The following is a 21,306-nucleotide window of genomic DNA, read 5'->3' as shown; positions in this document are numbered from 1 at the left end:
TAATAACGATAGTAGGCTTCTATGGGGCACAATAATAACAATATGGGGATTACATGGGTACAACAATATAATAAGGGGGCTGTACTAATAACAATAAGGGGTTACACTAGTAGCATAGGGGCCTAACATGTGTAGGCTCTAAAATGATTAAATTGCTAGTGCAGGCTTGAGCAAATGTGCTAGTGCAAGATCTAAAATTATTAAATTGATTTGAAAATATCAACACGTCCATAGACAAAGTATCATGACTCGTAAGCGAGTCATCAATCCTTTCTACCCAAATGTACCAAATTCAATGTCATATACTCTAGAGATGAATATGAACTTGAATACCCAAAAGTGCATAACTATAGGTGTTGTAAGAAAATGATTAATACATTCAAATGCATACATGCACAAAAAAAGGGCTACAAAGGGGTGGGAGGTCCCAAAAAGAAAGAGTGAAGTTGAGTGAGGTAATTATTTGCTTGGATCCAAATCCAAAATAAAGAGTGAAGTAAAGAGTGAAGCAGAGCATGAGCTAATTATTTATTTGGGTGAAAATCCATTTTTAGGATAATAATAGCTTGTGATATTTGGATCCAAATTTTTTTTTTTTTTTTTTTTTTTTTTTTTTTTTTTTTTTTTTTCGTTAGCGTTGGCTAGATCCTTGATTAAGATAGATCTATACTAATAATAATAATTATACAAACTAGAGAAATACCACACAGTAGGTAAATAACAACCCTACAGCCTACTGCCTGTAATAAATCACATAGATAACAACCTCAACAAGAAATAGCATGCTTGGCATGACACCGATACCTCTAATACAACTGACGATATTCATCAAATGAAGGGTCAAGGGTGTGGATTTTAGGGCGGGAAACATAGAATCCTAGCACCCGGACAAAAGTGGCGAAGCATCTTACCTCTTCAAGGGCTCGTTGGGCATGAGGGTCTGCCTCGGAAGCTTCAAAATCTATATAGAAAATGTACTCGAACTGCCTTACGGTGGCACCACCCTTGGCATCGATGTCGAGAACTCTGAGAGGGGCGCTACCTTGCGGATTCACCTCCAATTTCGTCAGACTGATGTTGTGGAAGGAGAACATGAAAAGAAATTTCAGAAGTACATCCAAACCCCCTTCGTGCACAATCACGATGCTCGTCTTCCAGGCGCGGTCAACGCCAACAACGGCGCCAACCCCAACGTTGTCGTCGTCCGTATAGGGTTGTCTGGTGAACACTAGGAACTAAGTCACATTCCAGGGCTCATCCCGCACATTATGGGCCGCAACGTTGAGGTTGTTGATCTAGCGGCCCTACAACTGGCAATGGCAACAATGTCCCTAAGGTAACGAGAGTGCACGAACTTCGCAGCACCGACAGTGTCATCGACGGCCTCACTGGTGACCACATCAAGCCCTAGATCTTTTATACCATGGATGCAGTGCAACAATGCCATGGGATGGCCCATCACATGGCACACTTGCTCCTTCCGAACACCGGGTGCCACCAACAAACAATAATCAACGAAGAACTGAATGTTCTCCATGATGTGCAGGTTGTGGTGAAGCAATAGGTCGTAGTTTCGAACTGCGTTGCCCTCCAGAGAGCCCTCTAATGGAAATATGTCCTGATCTGCCTTGTGGGACTCCATGGCCCAGACAGCGTCCTCATATCCCTTGCAAGGCACCCCCTCGCAAACAGGGTGGGTTGTCGTTGCTGCCACCTCGCTGAAAGCACTGGGAATTGTAGAACTTCCCACTGTAGATCACCTGATAATGAAATATACTAAAGCGAAATACAAGATCTAATTCTACAACAAACTTTGCAGAAGCTTAATCGAATATGAGCAAGATCAATGAGAACAAATATAACTAAGAATGAGAAATCAATCACACATAACACAAATGAAATAACCCGGGGGAAGCCTCAGCCTAAAACCCCAATCTCTGTATTATCATACAAGTGGAAATATGTTCAAGTTACAAAATGAATCAGCTCTCAAGCTATCCTTCTCTCTCTAAAATCAAACAATACAACTCACAGACTAAATAGACACTAGATATGTCCTCCTCAAGCCCTCCAAGCCTCCTATTTCCTTGCGCAGTTTTTCTTGGGGCCCAGTGATGCGCATCATGTGTGAATTGGCCTCATCACACTCATAAAAACTGAAGAAGTAACTACACAATCCCCAAGGAAAGAATTCCTTCTACATGCAAGAGATATTTACAATGGAATATTCTTGCAACTGATAGTACACTACCCCTCCATCTGATCTCAACTAGGTCTCTGTCTGAACTGACATGCATGAGTTATTTATGAGAGAATATTCAGTTATCTGAAGTGCAACAGTTACATGCATGCATGCATTAACTAACTGAACTCACAATTAATTCAACAAACTGTTTGAATTAATCTAACTAGACTTGACTCAGTTAACTGAGCCAACTAATTACAACTCATCCTTATCTCTTTAACTGATGGATAAATTCCTCAATTAATGGAGAAACTGTTGCATGTCCTCACATAGACTTCATGTTTGATTTTCTACAACTAATTAACTCAAGGTGAATTAATTAATTATTTTAAAAATATCTGCTAAGATCAAATTCGAATTTTACTTCTCTATTTTAGTTCAGGGACTAACTAAAATAGGAAGGTATCCCGAAATGATATTTACAGTAGTACTGAATTTGGCACTTCTATATTTAGCATTTCTTGTTGCTATTTTCAACACTCCCTCTCAACAAGAAAGGGATTATCAGTAACCCCAATCCTATCTCTGTGGAACTCCAACTTGCATTTTGAAAATGCCTTAGTCAAAATATCTGCATCCTGTTCCTCAGTCGAAACATACAGAAACAACATGATCCTCTTGACCACACAGTCCCGAAGATGGTGATACCAGATATTAATGTGCTTAGACCTTTCATGAAAAACTGGATTCTCAGAGAGTTTTATACAACTCTTATTATCGCAGTAGATCATAGTTGGATCCATCCTTTGACCAAACAATCCCACTAGAATCTTCTGCATCCAAATGGCCTCACATGCAGCCTAACTAGCAGCCATGTATTCAACCTCTATTGAGCTAAGTGCAACTAACCTTTGTTTCCTGCTGTACCAGGAAACTGCACCTGAACCAAGGTTGAAGATGTAGAAATTTTGAATAATATGACACATATTCATAGAGATTATCCCGATTATCCACTATTGCATAATACATGCATAATACATAATCTCCTCTACGTTGATCATCAATTTACAGAAGCAGAAACAATAACATGCACACATAGAAGCATCAATCACACATATCAACACAGTATTTTCCCGGGGAAAGCATCTCGCTAGAAACCCCAACTATCTGTATATTATATTGATTGAGAACATGTAACAAACATAGTACAATACTCCTCACAAGTACTCAGAACTATCTCCACCTGTTACACACAATACAACTCAGATCTGATCTCCAAATCTCCCCCGCTGCTTTGCCTGCCTCCACTGCACAATCCTGCAAGAGAATGAATGAATCCAAACTCGTTCCAAGTTCTATTTACCTTGGGAAAATCACTCACACTGGAAATCACGTGAGCACATGCTATATCACTGGGCATATGCAATTCTCATGGGCATACTTAATCCTTTGATTGTGCAAAATCTCATGCACAACTATAGTCACAACTGATAACAATCTCAACCTCTAACACCTGTCTCCATTGAACTGTACATGCATTGAGTTAACTGATGTATTCTTCAGTTGCTTTATGAGTTAATAATTAGTGAATTAATTAATAACTAATTCACACAACTCATCACTTAGTCTATTGGCTAGTTAGACTAAATACAACTAGTTCAACTAAGTCAAATTGAACACAACTCCATTAACTGCTCATCCAACTCCATAGAACTCAACCACATGAGCTCTAACTAATGTCCTGCATGCAATAGATCAATTGACCGACCAAGAAAGCGTATTTCCTTCTGACAGCTGCATGTGCCACATCTGTAGCTCAAACTGAAGTGCTTCAAGAGGATAAGATAAAGTTTATAGTCTAAATATTATTATGAGACAATAATATTTGACTTTTCTATTTTTGACTAGTAGTCTAAAAATAGACTCTAATCACTCCTGCTGTGATCCAAAAATAGAAGTCCATTTATTTTTCCCAACATGACCAATCATCCATAAACAGCATCCTGCAACTCATAGACCATGATCCATATGTCTAAAAATAGACATAGTCTAAAAATAGACTTTGTGCCATAATTTGCCTGCGGGCCCACTTAGTGAAGGTGACTCCTTTCCACTAAGCTCCATCATCTTGTTTCATTCTCAACAAGAATTTCTTTTTGCACACTTTTCAACACTCCCTCTCAACAAGAAAGGCTTCCTCTCAAACCCGATCCTGTAACTCCGAAATTTTCTGCATGCAACACATTTGCCCGGTCCACTTGCTCCAACAATACTTGGAACAAAAAACACTCCCAACTGACCACTCTGATGGGCTAGGAACATACTCTGATGCTGAAGCTCTACCTGCTGCTGACAAATGTTCCCTCTCTGACATCTACGCTACTGCAACATCTCCATGCATCTCGCACCATTGCACACTTCTCTGTGCCACCTAGCACTGTGCAAAACACTTGTGCCTCTCGCATTGCTGCAGCCTGATAGCTATGCGCTGTCCTGGGATTCCCTGCACTGTCGCTCTCTCTGCCGCTCCATCTGCTTCTGTCTCTACTCAATCAGTCAGTTCCTGCTACTCCACGTCGGGGCTCCCGTAGCAAGGTCTCATCCAAGAGGTTGGGTACCTCAAGGATCTTGCCCCTCCTCCTTGGGACGATCAATCCACATCACCCCACCTCCTACCTGGAGGTATGAATGCATGCGATCCCTCAGCCAACCTGGCTCGAAGTTTCCCTCTACTGGAGGTCTCTGTATGAGTAGATGTCTCTACTCGATCTCCTCTCAGCTTCCCTTGTTGTGGCTGCTCCACAACCTTCTAAAGCTGTTGCACCAATCGTGGCTCCTCCACAATCGTCTGAGACTTCTTCTGGCTATGCATGTTAAGAGGTAATATACGCCCCTCTCAACCACCAAGTCTCCATCAGTTGCCTCGCTGCTCAAGGCTTTGCAAGCATCTACATGCAACTGATAAAGGTTCCTCACTCGAACCCCTATCTTCCGGGTTTCTCCAGTTGTCTTGCTACGCAGGAAAGCCTTTCCCTCACTGAAAACAACATCATATCCCTTGTCTTATAACATCGCCACAGAGATAATATTCTTCTTCAATCCTGAAACATGCATCACTTCCTTCAATCTGAAGGGTTTACTAGACTCCCTCTCAAAGGAAATGGTACCGATACCAGTCGCACTGTATCTACCATCATCGCTCATCTTGATGTGCACTCCAAAATCTTTCTCATCCAGATCAGAAAACAAATCTCGATCTCCTGTAATGTGAGAAGATGCACCACTATCCAAGAACCACACCGATCCCATCACACTTGATACCAAGCATGCGATCAACGAAAAATCCAGCTCAAACTGCGAGGCTAAGGCCTCTCCCGCTGCAAATCCAACAGCTTGCTTATTTTTCTTCTTCTGCGGACAATTTGTAGCATCTCCATTCTCAGCTTTGATGTTTCTGAGTTTATCCTTGAGAGCCATTCCACCAGCTCAAAACTCAACCGCTTCTGATCTAAAATTCGTGAGAACAAAGTATTTCTTGTACAGATATCGACTGTATGGGCATTCACCGGATATCTCACCTTCCAAAAGAAGGATGAATCCAGAGGCTACCTGGCCCAATTACAGAATCTGCCTAAAGAAATAGAATGTAAACACTTTCTGAATAATATATCTGATGATCAATCCTGCTTTGATATCCTATAGAAATTTTTCTACAAATCATGTAGCTCCTATAACATGTAGAAATTTTGAATAATATGACACATATTCACAGAGATTATCCCGATTATCCACTATTGTGGAATACATGCATAATACATAATCTCCTCTACGTTGATCATCAATTTACAGAAGCAGAAACAATAACATGCACACATAGAAGCATCAATCACACATATCAACATAGTATTTTCCCGGGGAAAGCATCTTGCTAAAAACCTCAACTATCTGTATATTATATTGATTGAGAACATGTAACAAACATAGTACAATACTCCTCACAAGTACTCAATACTATCTCCACCTGTTACACACAATACAACTCAGATCTGATCTCCAAATCTCCCCCGCTGCTTTGCCTGCCTCCACTGCACAATCCTGCAAGAGAATGAATGAATCCAAACTCGTTCCAAGTTCTATTTACCTTGGGAAAATCACTCACACTGGAAATCACGTGAGCACAGGCTATATCACTGGGCATATGCAATTCTCATGGGCATACTCAATCCTTTGATTGTGAAAAATCTCATGCACAACTATAGTCACAACTGATAGTAATCTCAACCTCTAACACCTGTCTCCACTGAACTGTACATGCACTGAGTTAACTGATGTATTCTTCAGTTGCTTTATGAGTTAATAATTAGTGAATTAATTAATAACTAATTCACACAACTCATCACTTAGTCTATTGTCCAGTTTGACTAAATACAACTAGTTCAACTAAGTCAAACTGAACACAACTCCATTAACTGCTCATCCAACTCCACAGATGATCCGGATTTAAACAGGAATGCAACAAATTACAGAGATAACCATATACACAAAGATGCAACGGAAATAATACTTCATTTCATTAATGGAAAATACTGAAATATGCTTACAACCAGAAATGGAAATAAACCAGCTAGGGCGATGGTAGCTTATCTCTGAGAAGAGATGTGATGGCTACATGCCTATGAACTGTGTTACAATGAGGCTCGAAGGCCTATTTATTGTTGAGAAACAATGGAAAACCCTTAACATTCCAAAACCTAACCCTAGGAGATGAAACGCCAAACTGTGGGCCCCGTTTGGGGTAAATTGGTACATCAACTTCCCGGGGTCGTAACTTTGGCATATGATCTCCGTTTGACGCATACAATATCTCATTAGAAAGATCTATCCGAGCACTATCATTGTTGGAACGGGCAACATCGGTCCATTCCATGGACCCATGTTGCCCTCGGATTCCCCAAAAAACGTCGTTTAGGGCCTCAAAACGGCTCCGGAATTTCAGGACCCGAAAAACTGCTAAAAATAGTAAGTTGTGCTACAATTAAGGAAACTGAAAATGTTGAGAAAGAAAATGGTGGGGGTCCAGGTGGACTTGGCAGGTGGCCACCAATATCCACCTGGATCATTCCTCCCCCCTTAGGAAGCAATGGTCCCCATTGCGTTGAGCTCCTCCATGAGATGAGGAAACTTCTGCTGAACTTGTTCCCTGGTGAGCCACTTGCCCTGCTAAAGGAGTTGGCCTGCTTTGACAACTCGATACAGTTGGATATTCTGTTGGCGAGTGTTCTTGATCTGTGTGTCCATGATCCGATCAGTTGCAGCTTGTTCCATGCAATCTGGATATAATTCTGTGGGTTTGAGCTGTTCTGCAATGTCGGATGTGTCTAGCAATGGTGGAAAGTATGGCCGAAGGCGGTCCACATTGAACACTGGGTGCAGGCCAAGGAATGGGGGAATGCTGAGCTCAAATGCATTGTCTCCCATAGCCTTAGTAATGGTGTAAGGACCATATCGGAGTGGTCTCAATTTCCGATAGGCTCCAGTAAGGCGTTCCTTTTGCAAATGCAACCAGACTTTGTCGCCTACCTGAAACTTGTGTGGCACCCGATGTTGATCATGTCGTTGTTTGTACTTGGCATTTGATTTCTCAAGAATGTCATGGACCTGCTGGCGAATATTTTGGATGTGCTCAATGAAGCTGGTGGCCTTATCTATTTCGGACTGGACATGAGCTGAATTCATGTGAGTAGCTGCAAGTGGCATGGCCACATCAATGGGGCATAGTGGCTGGAATCTCAAACCCACCTGAAAAGGGCTATGGCCAGTGGAGCTGTGAAGAGCTCAGTTGTAGCTATGCTGAACATAGGGGAGGCTCTCGTCCCATGTGCGTGGATGCTTTGAGTTATACATGCGCAGAATGTGCACAATCATCCTATTGACAACCTCTGTCTGGCCATCAGTTTGAGGATGGAAGGTTGTGGACTTCGTGAGTTTGGTGTCCAGCATTGACCAGAGACTGGACCAAAATGTGTTGAGAAACCGACTGTCCCGATCTGAGATGATAGACTGTGGGATCCCAAAGTGCACCCACACTCGTTCAAAGAAGAGTTTAGCAGTGGCTTCTGCTGTGATATTCTTCTTGCAGGCCACCATAATGGCCATCTTCGAGAACCTGTCGATGACCACAAAAACATAGTCATTTCCATGCTTAGTGGAAGGAAGGCCTGACATGTAATCCATGGAGATGGATTCCCAAGGTCGACTAGGGGTAGGCAACGGGGTATAGAGGCCGTGCTTCTTAATGGTCGGTTTGGCAATGGCACAGGCAGTACATGATCGGATGTACTTCCCAACATCCTGTCGAAGATTCGGCCAATAGAAATAATTTTGCAGTACTGCCACTGTTTTCTCGACCCCGAAATTCCCAGCAGCCCGACTGTAGTGTGCTTCCCAAATCATCTTGGCACGCTCGCTTGAAGGAACACAAAGGTGACCGAGGTGGCATAATAGGGCATCCTGGAGGTGAAAATCTGCAACATGCCGACCCTCCAAGAGTGTCTAGTATGTGTGGCCGAATTCTGGGTCGCTTTTGTAGAGAAGTGGCCAATCAGAAGTCTCGTGCCCACAAGAGTTGAGCACGGTGGTTAGCGCCATGATCGGTGGTCGACTGAGGCAATCTACAACATTATTGGTGCTGCCCTTTTTATACTTGATATTCAAGTGGAACTGTTGCAGGTATGTAGACCACTTTTGATGGCGATCATTCTGCAATTTCCCTTGGGTCTGTATGAACTGCAGGGGTCGGTGGTCTGTGTGGATGACCGTTTCCTTCCCCAAAATGTAATGCTTCCATTGTCGGCAGGCCTGTACAATGGAATACATCTCTTTATCATAAGTGGGGTACTTCCAGACTGTGTCTGAAAGTGTTTCACTGTGATATGCCACTGGATGTCCATGTTGAGTAAGGACTGCCCCAATAGCATAGTCAGAGGCATCTGTCTCGACCTCAAATGGTTGTTGTAAATATGGTAACGCGAGCACTGGTGCCGTGCAGAGGCGATCCTTCAACTCCCTGAATGCCTTCTGTTGAGATTCAGACCAAAAGAATTTTGCTTTCACCCCTCCCTTGGTGACTTGACTCAAGGGCCAAGAAATATGAGAAAACCCCAACACAAACTTGCGGTAGAAGTTGGCAAGACCTAGAAAGCTGCGGAGCTCTGTTAGAGTGGTTGGAGAGGGCCAATCCAAAATGACTTGGATCTTGGCTGGATCGACATGCACCCCCTGTTCATCAATGATGTATCCTAGATACTGAACCTGGGTCATGCCAGAAGTGCATTTCTCCAAATTGGCACATAGCTTGTGTTGCCGCAGTGTTTGGAGAACCTGTCGGATGTGGTGGAGGTGCTCTTCCCAACTCTGGCTGAAGATCAGAATGTCATCCAAGTATACTACTACAAAGGAGTTGGTGAATGGCCGCAAGATGTCATTCATTAGCCTCATAAAGGTTGCAGGAGCATTCGTCAATCCGAAAGGCATGACCAACCATTCGAAGAGGCCCTCCTTGGATTTGAAGGCAGTCTTCCACACATCAGAGGGTTCGATTGGTACCTGGTGATATCCTGACTTCAGATCGATCTTGCTGAAATATTTCGCCCCCTTTAGTTGGTCTAGGAGGTCATCAATCTGCGGTATCGGGTACCTATTACGGACAATGAACTTGTTCAGCGCCCGATAGTCAATACAGAGTCTCCATGTCCCATCCTTCTTCTGTACCAACACGATCGGGCTCCCATAGGGCGATGAACTCGGATGGATGTGACCTTTCTGCAGGAGCTCCTGAATCTGCCTCTTGATTTCATTGTTCTCCAGAATGGAGCGCCGATAAATTGGTCCATTGGGTAGCGGCGCACCTGGGGTCAGATCGATGGAGTGCTTGACTTGACAGTGCAGAGGAACCCCTGCCGGGGAGGTGAAGATGTCCTCGTACTCCTCCACAATCTTGTCCATCTGTAGTTGTCGTGCAGAGGGACCCCGTCTGGAGGCCGCGGCCACTGTCTTCTTCTTTCCTTGAGGGCGTATCATCAGGAAAACAAATTTCCTGGTTTTGGAGATGATCTTACTGCATTGTTTTGCAGTAATCAAAGAGATGGCGGCAGGTGGTGCTACCTCTGGTATCCTGAACAACTTATTTCCCAATGTAATAATAACAGCACGGGGCCTTGATTCATACACAGCATGTCGCTTCCACAAGTATGGTTGTCCTAGTAATACATCACAAACTTCAAGGGGAGCAATGTCACACAATACCTCATCCGTGAAGGGCTTGATGTTGTATGGAAGGCGACACTGCTGGCTCACGCGAAGATCTCGTCCCTGGTGAAGCCACCCAATGGTGTATGGTTGTGGATGTGCTGTGGTTGGTAAGCCCAACCGCTTCACGACCTCTGCCGAAATGAGGTTCTTTTGACTCCCGCTATCAACAATGAACTGTATCGGGGAGCCCTTTACCCACATCTGGGAGTGGAAGAGACGCTCCTCCTCCTCTGGATCTTCGGGTTCATTTTTCTGGATCTTTGCGGTAGCAACAGTGGTGCTGGGATCCGCATCAATGATCTACTTCCCTTTTTCATACCCCTTATCGGGTTCTGACTCAGAGTCAGAACATGCATCTGATTTTGAAACCTTTAGCTCAGCCACCAGTGACTGCTTGGCCCGACACTCACTTGTGTTGTGAGTGGAGCTCTTATGGAACTCGCACCATTTTCCAGTGTCCTTTCTCGGCTTCGCGGCGCTGTTCTTTGCTTGCAGCTTCGACTGGTTGTCTTGGGCTGTCCCGCCTTGGCTTTGTCCTTTGTTCTGTGGTTTAGGGGCACCTTTCCCCTGCTTTGGATTCACAGATCCAAAGTCTCGCTTCTTTTGTTTAAACTTCTGCTCGACCTTGACGGCATATCGGTATGCTGCGCCGAGCGAGGGGATGTTTAGGAATTGTATTTCTTCCTGGATGTACTTGTGCAGGCAGCCACCGTATTTGAGTATCAAATGTTGCTCCGAATCCTTGATACCCAACTTTGTGCGAAGGGTATGGAAAAGATTGGTGAACTCTGGCACGTCTTGGTCCCTTACCTGCCGCAGCGTGGTCCACTTTATGTATTCATCCTCATAGCTTCCGACAGGGTAGTACTGCTCCTTGATGGCATCCCGGAACGAATCCCAGGTGGGTGCGGCTGAAAATAGTGAGCCAGTACTTTCATCCTTCTGCTCTCAGTAGGTTTCCCACCAGTCCTTGACGTGGGGGGCTGCTTTGAGAAGAGCAAAAACAATCTTTTCCCGACTCGAAAATTCATGAACAGAAAAATAACCCTCTAGCAGATTTAACCATTTATCTACGGCATCTGCGTCTATCTGACCCTTGAATATGGGGATTTCAAAATTAACTTGTACCTTAAAGGGTGTGGCGTTCCCAGAGTAGCTGCTGGAAGCCGATGCGTCGCTTCTGGGTAGCCGCTGAAGGATCTGGGCAAAGCTGTCCATCATCGCGTTCCGTTGTCGCTCGAGGGCTTCTTCGAGCAAGATTTTGATGGGATCTCCTGCCCCCTCGTCTTTCTTCTCGTCCGCCATGGGAGGCCGTCGGGATTTGCGAGGCTGGTCTTGCAAAGGTTCAACCAGTTCAAGCCCTAACTCCTTATATCCCGACCTTGTTGGGGACATGCAAAGAAAAACAGAGAAAAATCAGACCCCTCTGATACCACTGATCCAGATTTAAACAGGAACGCAACAAATTACAGAGATAACCATATACACAAAGATGCAGCGGAAATAATACTTCATTTCATTAATGGAAAATACTGAAATATGCTTACAACCAGAAATGGAAATAAACCAGCTAGGGCGATGGTAGCTTATCTCTGAGAAGAGATGTGATGGCTACATGCCTCTGAACTGTGTTACAATGAGGCTCGAAGGCCTATTTATTGTTGAGAAACAATGGAAAACCCTTAACATTCCAAAACCTAACCCTAGGAGATGAAACGCCAAACTGTGGGCCCCGTTTGGGGTAAATTGGTACATCAACTTCCCGGGGTCGTAACTTTGGCATATGATCTCCGTTTGACGCGTACAATAGCTCATTAGAAAGATCTATCCGAGCACTATCATTGTTGGAACGACCCATGTTGCCCCCAGATTCCCCAAAAAACGTCGTTTAGGGCCTCAAAATGGCTCCAGAAGTTCAGGACCCGAAAAACTGCTAAAAATAGTAAGTTGTGCTACAATTAAGGAAACTGAAAATGCTGAGAAAGACAATGGTGGGGGTCCCGGTGGACTTGGCAGGTGGCCACCAATATCCACCTGGATCAACATAACTCAACCACATGAGTTCTAACTGATGTCCTGCATGCAATAGCTCAACTGACCCACAAAGAAAGCTTATTTCCTTTTGACAGCTGCATGTGCCACATTTGTAGCTCAAACTGAAGTGCTCCAAGAGGATAAGATAAAGTTTATAGTCTAAATATTATTATGAGACAATAATATTTGACTTTTCTATTTTTGACTAGTAGTCTAAAAATAGACTCTGATCACTCCTGCTGTGATCCAAAAATAGAATTCCATCTATTTTTCCCAACATGACCAATCATCCATAAACAACATCCTGCAACTCATAGACCATGATCCATATGTCTAAAAATAGACTTTGCGCCATAATTTGCCTGCGGGCCCACTTAGTGAAGGCGACTCCTTTCTGCTAAGCTCCATCATCTTGTTGCATTCCCAACAAGAATTTCTTGTTGCACACTTTTCAACAAAAGATTCCTTCAGAAGTGCTCTTCCGGTCTGATGGACTCCCTGCCCAATCCACATCTGTGAAGCCCTGAAGGTTCACTCCCTCTATCCGTCTATACCACAATCCAAACTAAGATGTGCCTCTGAGGTATCTCAGCACATGCTTCATTGCTTTCCAAAACAACCTGGTAGGCTGAACCATAGCTTGACTCAGCTGGTTCACCGCAAAGAATAAGTCGAGTCATGTGTTCACCAGATACATAAGTGAACCCACCAGCTGTCGATAAACAGTAGCAGCTACTACCTCACTTGAAGTAGCATCCTCCTTCCTCCAGTTATCAGCTAGAGGAGTCTGCATGGGCTTGCACTCCTCCATGTGAAAGCGCCTGAGTATCTCATTTGCATACTTGCCTTGAGACACAAATACTTCACCATCTTTCTGCCACACCTCCATGCCTAGAAAGTAGTGCATAAGACCCATGTCTTTCATTTCGAACTCTCTTGCAAGGTCCTCCTTGCAAGACTGTATCAACTGATCATCACCTGTCAAAATCAAATCATCGACATAAAGAACAATGATCAATGGTTTACCTTCTACCATGATGTGGTAAAGGTTCGCATCTACTTCACTCTTGGTGAAGCCCAACCCAGTGAAATATCTGTTGATCCTAGTGTACCAAGCATGGGGTGCTTGCTTCAGTCCATACAAAGCCCTCTTGAGTCGGCACACATGTGACACATGATTGAAGGTCTCGAAACCCTTTGGCTGCTCAATGTACATCTCCTCCTCAATCTTCCCATTAAAGAATGTTGTCTTCATGTCCATCTGATGGATCTTCCAACCCATCTGAGCTGATAGTTCCAACATCGATCTGATAGATAAGTACCTTGCTACAAGAGCAAAGATCTCATTGTAGTCGATCCCCTTGACCCGTGAGAAACCACGGGCAACAAACCTTACCTTATGTTTCTCAACACTGCCATTAGCTACCTACTTTACCTTGTAAAGCTATCTGGAACTAACCACTGACTTTCCCTAAGGTCTTGGGACAACATTCCACACACTGTTCCAAATGATAGAGTCGTAATCCTCTACCATTGCATCAACCTAAACTAGTTGCTGCACTGCCTCCTCGAATGGAGAAGGTTCAGTATCTACACACTCCCTAACCAAGGCCATGTACCCAGTGTACCGCTCAGGCGACCTCCTCTATCTGCGTAGAGAAGATGGATATCCCACATTCTCTCGCGCATCCAGCATCAACCTGTTAGCTTCCCTTGAGTATTTCTGCCCATCTCTAGAAGTCTCAGCATGAATGGATGTCTCCGCTCCCAGATCCTCTGCATGTGGCTACTTCGCATCAATCTGAGGCTCCTCATCCTTAGGAACTAAAAGTTCCTCCTCTGCATACAACTTGAGCTCCCTCTCAAGTGATAACCGCATGGCTTTCTGCTCGTCGAACTTCAGATCCCTACGTACCACTGTCCTCTGACTGGTAGGCAGGTACACCTGATAGTTATGGGGTGTATCTGTGTACCCCACAAGTATTCCCAACTCAGCTATTGGATCCAGCTTCTTCCAAGCATCTTTGGTCACATGACAGTAAATTGATGATCCAAAGATTCGGAAGTGACTCACATCTGATCGCTTCCTGAAAAAGGCCTCCATAGGTGTCTTCATTCCTAGTAAACGGTGTGGGCTTCTGTTTGCAAGTATACTGCTATATTGCATGCCTCAGCCCACAAATGCAGTGGTAGGCTTTGGTCATGCAACATCGCTCGAGCTGCTCCCATAATCGATCTATTTTTCCTTTCGGCCACCCCATTCTGCTATGGGTTATGGGGTGCCGTCAATTCCCATTTAATTCCTTCTGCAGCGCAGAAGTCTTTAAAGTGTTGGGAGACATACTCTCCACCATTGTTGCTACGCAAGGCTTTTATTTTATTTCCAGATTCTTTCTATACCAAGGCTTTAAACTCACAAAACCACAAGAAGGTCTGATCCTTCTTTTGCATAAAGTAGATCCAACATCTATGAGAAAATAAAAATAACATGGTACCTTTGTTTAGCAGTGGAGGTTGTAGAGGAAGGTCCACAAACATCTGAGTGAACTCACTCTAGGATTGCTCCAACTCTACTATCTCAATCTGGAAAGGAATATTTCACATACTTACCCAAGGTACAACCTTTGCATGTATTCTTCTGCTCCAGTTTTCCCTTGGGTAGCCTGGTAGAAATCTGCTGCATAATCTTCAGGGCTCCATGGTGTAAGTGGCCCAGTCTTCTATGCCATAGCTCGCCAACATCTTGGCTCTGCACCATCCCAGCTTTGGAACTCAATGCAGCACAGTCGTCTACCTCCAGGTTGTAGATATTCTTTACTCAAATCCAAATTCGCTTTGTATATCCAGTACCGATATGCCTCAAGAACACCTTTCCTTTACTAAAGACTACATCATAGCCTTTATCTTCTAGCATAGCAACAGACACAAGATTCTTCTTCAGACCTGGTACATACTTTACATCAATCAGGGTGAGGGGGATCCATTCTCCCTCTGAAACACAACCATACCTTCACCTGAAACATAGTACTTTCCATCATCGCCCATCTCGATCCGCATCTGGAGATCCTTCTCCTCCAAGGTACTGAAAAGATTCTTTTCACCTGACATGTGGAATGAAGCTCCACTATCTAGGTACCACACACATCCCACCATGGATGAAACCATGCATGCGACAAGAGAGAAATCCAACTCAAACTATGAGGCCAGTGCCTCACCATCAGATCCCTTTGAGGAACCCTTCTTGGATTTATTCTATGGATAATTCGTAGCATAATGGCCCACTTCATGACAATGAAAGCATCACACTTTCGATTTGTCAACCTTCTTCCCACCACGGGATGAACCGGATTTTGGATGTGACGCATTCCCTTTCCCTTTCCTCGCCTTACTCACTAAGGCTAGATTTTCCTCATCATCTTGCTTTAATGAGGATCCATCTCTAATGCTTCTTCTTATCTCCTCCTACGTCAGATCCGACCAAAGTCGTTTCCAATCTAGCAGTTTTTCTCTTCCATTGACCGAGTCTTGGTAGCTATGTCAGATCTTAGGAAAACCAAGGAGTGCAAGACTCACCATGTCATTATCAACGATCATGATCCCTACACTTCCAAGCTCATCCCTACAGGTGGTGAGCTTGTTCAGATATGTAGAGATCGTGTCGCCCTTTTCACACTTGATTTTCCGAAGCTTGTCTTTCAGCACCAGCTTCCTCTAATCGCTGCTATTCTGATATAGGTCTTTCAATGTTTTCCACATCAAAAATGGTGTCTCCTTCCCATGGAGACTCAAGACTATGTGGTCTCAAACTCCCTCCAGAAGGATTCTCCTTGCTCTAGCCACACATTTCTTCCATTCTGCCAATTCAGTAGCATCAGTCAGCTCGGGGACTTCTTGATCAATGAAGTCCTTTAGAACGTTATCCTCTAATATTGCTTCCATCGATCCTTCCAGGCTATATAATTCGAACTGCCATCAAGAGCATATTCGAGTCTTAAAACATTGAACTCCATTGGTGAAATTGAGATGTGATAAGAACTCGATTTCTATATTCAGGAACCACAAACTTTGAACTTTTCCCTTCTTGTATACTATTCTTCTCCTTTGATCACCTTTGCTCCGATACCATGTAGAAATTCCCACTGTAGATCACCTAATAATGCAATATACTAAAGAAAAATACGAGATCTACTGCTACAACAAACTTTGCAGAAGCTTAATCGAATATGAGCAAGATCAATGAGAACACATATAACTGAGAATGAGAAATCAATCACACATAACATAGAAGAAATAATCTGGGGAAAGCCTCAGCCTAAAACCCCAATCTCTGTATTATCATACAAGTGGAAATATGTTCAAGTTACAAAATGAATCAACTCTCAAGCTATCCCGCTCTCTCTGCAATCAAACAATACAACTCATAGACTGAATAGACACTAGATATGTCCTCCTCAAGCCCTCCAAGCCTCCTATTTCCTTGCACAGTTTTTCTTGGGGTCTAGTGATGCCACATGTGTGAATTGGCCTCATCACACTCACAAAAACTGAAGAAGTAACTGTGCAATCCTTAAGGAAAGAATTCCTTCTACATGCAAGAGATATTCACAATGGAATATTCCTACAACTGATAGTACACCACCCCTCCATCTGATCTCAACTGGGTCTCTATCTGAACTGACATGCATGAGTTATTTATGAGAGAATATTCAGTTATCTGAAGTGCAACAGTTACATGCATGCATGCATTAACTAAGTGAACTCACAATTAATTCAACAAACTATTTGAATTAATCTAATTGGACTTGACTCAGTTAACTGAGCCAACTAATTACAACTCATCCTTATCTCTTTAACTGATGGATAAATTCCTCAATTAATGGAGAAATTGTTGCATGTCCTCACATAGACTTCATGTTTAATTTTCTACAACCAATTAACTCAAGGTGAATTAATTAATTATTTTACAAATAGCTACTAAGATCAAATTCGAATTTTAGTTCTCTATTTTAGTTCAAGGACTAACTAAAATAGGAAGGCATCCTGAAATGTTATTTATAGCAGTACTAAATTTAGCACTTCCATATTTATCATTTCTTGTTGCTATTTTCAATAGGAATCCCCTAATACGCTACCCTCACCTTCTTCCGTACACCATTGTCTCCCTATGCCACCCACTTGGTATCCTTGCCCGGTTGTTGTTACCGTTGATGGCCAGCGTTGCATGCTTCCCTCCCATTATCAATTTCGCTGCTCTACACCGACGCTTCTGATAAAACTGCACATGCACACCAGGCCAGAATGGGGGGGAGTCGGTCACGCGACACCTGCCATCAGTATTGAATCCTGATCCAAAACATAGTTTTGTGGAGGCAAGGAGTTTAGTGACCATGGTAAACAAGCATTCTTTGCTTCCTATTACCAGAATTTACAGATTCCGAAAGCCCACTATGCGCTTAACGAATTGCAGAAGCGAGAGCAACTGTTTTCTGTATTTATTGATTGATGGGAGGATTACACTTTCGAGATTTGAAAGCCGGGCATGATTGTTTTTAGGTCGAAAGTAATTTTTTTTAGAGTTTGATGGGTTATTAATAAGATGGGTACATGAAATGCTTGAATATATTTTAGTGCATGAGTATTTCTGACTTTCATATCTTTTTGAATGGTTATTCAACAATTTATGTATGCATGACTGTGTATTCTTATCCAGTATGCCTATTCTACTTATTATTATGTTGGAGAAGGGGAGTCTACAAAATTATGGTCTTGCAAATTCAGGTTACAGCTTGCAGATGCTTTGACAACTGAAGGGGATTTTCAAGCTACAATACGTGCTTTAGAGACTGGACAACAACATGCTATTGAAATGACGTATCTTGAACTTGAGATGGTCTTTGCAACATCGATATTTCACATTCATCTTATGCAGTGGGAAGATGCAAGTGATCTAGAGAGAGCTGTGAACAAATGTGATGCCATTTGGAATTTAATTCCTGAGGATCAAAGTCAATGTTGTCGTGGTCTACACCTTTATAATGAATTGTTGCACACATTTTATCTTCTACGAATATGTGATAAGGAGGCTTCAAACCATGTGAATATCTTAGATGTTTCCTTGGAAGATGATATGCAGCAAACAGAATAAGTTCAGAAGTTGAGAGTAGAACTTAACAAAGTAGAGAGCAGGTTATTGCAACCTGGTCTATAGCAACAGAAAAGTCAGAATTGTCCGAGAAAAGCAAATCCTCTTAATGGAGAGTGATTACCAAAGAGTGTAGTATATGTCTTGGTTGACCTTATGGTAGTTATATGTGGTTGGCCTAAGGGGTTATTTAAAGATTGTGCAAAGCAGATCTTATTAGGAATGTCTTGAATTGAAGAGGAGATGGGGAAGCTTGGAATTAGTGGGGATGTGAGAGAGGTAGATTTGCAACATTGGGCAATTTGGATGGCATGTGTTTATCTGATGCTTCTTGTGCAACTATTGTAAAACACAACTATAATAGAATTGACTCGTACAGAGTTTCTTGAAGCACAGAAGGCTCTAAAGAAAATTGTTGACTAGTTTGGGCACTTTCCAACCATTTTACAAGGGTGTGAGAACACCATTCAAATGCTTCTTGGCCAATATGCACACTCATTAGGTTGCTTCAATGAAGCTTCTTTACACTTTATTGAAGCAACAAAGCTAACCGAGAATAAAAGCATGTAAGCCATGTGTTAGGTGTATGCAGCCATATCTTACATTTGTATAGGTAATGTTGAGTCATCTTCTAGGTCTTTGGACTTAATAGGTCCTGTTTTAGGTCTTTGGACTCATATGTGGGCTTTCGAGAGAAAACAGGTGCACGTTTTGCTTCCGATCTTCTACAAATGAAGCAACACAGTTTACAAGAAGCACGAATACGATCTGTGGTGATCCTGGTTCAATCTTCTACTTAAAATTTAACACTGAAATGGATCACTTATACACTATGTTTATTGATGCTGCAGGAATTGTAGTAATTGACTGCCAAGTACCATGGTTTTCTCACAATAATAATTTTCCTAACCCCAGTTTGTAATCTATTTGATAAAACTATGTTATACTATGGAATATTCTGAAGGCAATTTTCACTTTTGAGTGGTGCTACAAAAATGTACGTTTGTGGATGAAAGGACAATTTCTATCAAAAAGGATGTAGATTAAATTTTCAAAACATGCACTATAAGCTTCCTCTCTGTTACTGCAAAATAGCTCGAGACATCTAAGGAAAATGAATTGGCACATTGTGAGTAAAGGTAGATTAGGACCAATATGGTATGGTAGCTACAACTAAGTAAAGCAAAGATGTTGATAGGGCTTAGTTGATTGGTAAAGTAGGGTGTGATTATTTGGTCCACCAGGGTTCAAATCACCCTAGTAGCATGTTTCCCCTTGTGAGCCTGTGAACCTGTGTAAACAAACCTGTTATTGTGGTTGGGGTGAGGTGCAGCTCCTAAGCACTTGGAAAAATAGATACCCTACTCACAGATACTTACATGAAGGAGAGCCACTGTTAGGCCTCAGATTCTGAAAACGGATCTGATACCATATGTGAGGATCCCTCCTAGGGTCCTCTAACTAAAAACTAAATTTATCTAATTTTAAACACAATAAGAAGGGAAATAATTTATTTATATCTAAACATTTATTTGATGACAATATACCATTAAAATTTATTTACCACAAATTAAATAAGTAAGAATTTCATTGCAACCATTTACATAAGTAATCAATAAATGGAGGAATACATGTTCCAATAGCTTAGTTGAGATGCTCCTGAGCTCCTGACTCTATTGGGATGCTCCTCTTGACTACCTGACTGGATTTTCCTCCCAGCCAACTAGGAAGTATTTCCTAGCCCAGGGAACCTCCACAGGTTCCCTAGCCCTCCAAGCCCAAGTCCAACCAGATGTAGTGTGTCCAAGTTTAACAAACACTCTCCAGATCCAAGTTTGTATTCCTTCATTTATCTCTCCATTCTCTCCCTTCTCTTTCTCCACATTCCTCCCCCAAAACACAATCCTCCAAAACAAAATCAAGACCAAGGATCCCCCCCCTCTCCTCTCATCATCCTTCCCCTTTTATGTCTCTTCCTCCCATCCACCTCAACCACCTATCATTAATGTCATGACTACCCCCTCATCCTTTCATTTAGTATTCTTGACTTTTTTTACCATATCTTATTCAAAGTAGATTTGAGAAGACATTTTGGGAATAAAATATGGAAATTTAATTTAGAATTAAATTGGAGAAGACCATATCTTCTCCCAAGTAGATTTGAGAAGACACCTTGGGATATGGATATTTAATTTGGAAATTAATTGGAGAAGACCATATCTTCTCAAAACTAGATTTGAAAAGACACCTTGGGATATGGATATCTAATTTGGAATAAATGGGAGGAGACCATATCCTATCCCAAAATAAATTTGAGAAGACAAGTTGGGAATTGAATAATAACAATAATAAAATTTATATCAATAAAATAAAATTAAAGTTTCACAAATGTAGGTATATACCAATATTTCTTGATAATTATAAGTCAATATTTTCAGGTAAATTAAACACTAATAAAAATTTGCTTGATAAGATTAAGTAGGGAATTACAATTTATTTCTACCTTTTTGGACTTGAGAGACTATCTACGAAAATGTACATCTGGAGTTTTCTTTTTCGCCTCTTTTTCAAACTCTCTAAACATGAAAAAGATGTCGAATTTTACCTTCGTTGGACTCATTAAAACATCAAGCAG

At 42.4% G+C, this 21,306-nt stretch overlaps 2 pseudogenes; one reads left to right on the top strand and one right to left on the bottom strand.

The window, feature by feature from the left end:
* Positions 1-806: 806 nt before the first annotated feature.
* LOC149144632 (arogenate dehydratase/prephenate dehydratase 6, chloroplastic pseudogene) lies at positions 807-17,918 on the bottom strand (annotated as a pseudogene).
* Positions 17,917-19,471, top strand: LOC149144631 (sister chromatid cohesion protein SCC4 pseudogene; annotated as a pseudogene).
* Positions 19,472-21,306: the final 1,835 nt, after the last annotated feature.

Source organism: Pinus tabuliformis, chromosome X (genome assembly GCF_031772625.1).
Source record: "Pinus tabuliformis cultivar Carrire ecotype Pingquan chromosome X, CPIR1, whole genome shotgun sequence".
Lineage (NCBI taxonomy): Eukaryota > Viridiplantae > Streptophyta > Pinopsida > Pinales > Pinaceae > Pinus > Pinus tabuliformis.
This window is presented reverse-complemented; position numbering and strand designations above follow the sequence as displayed.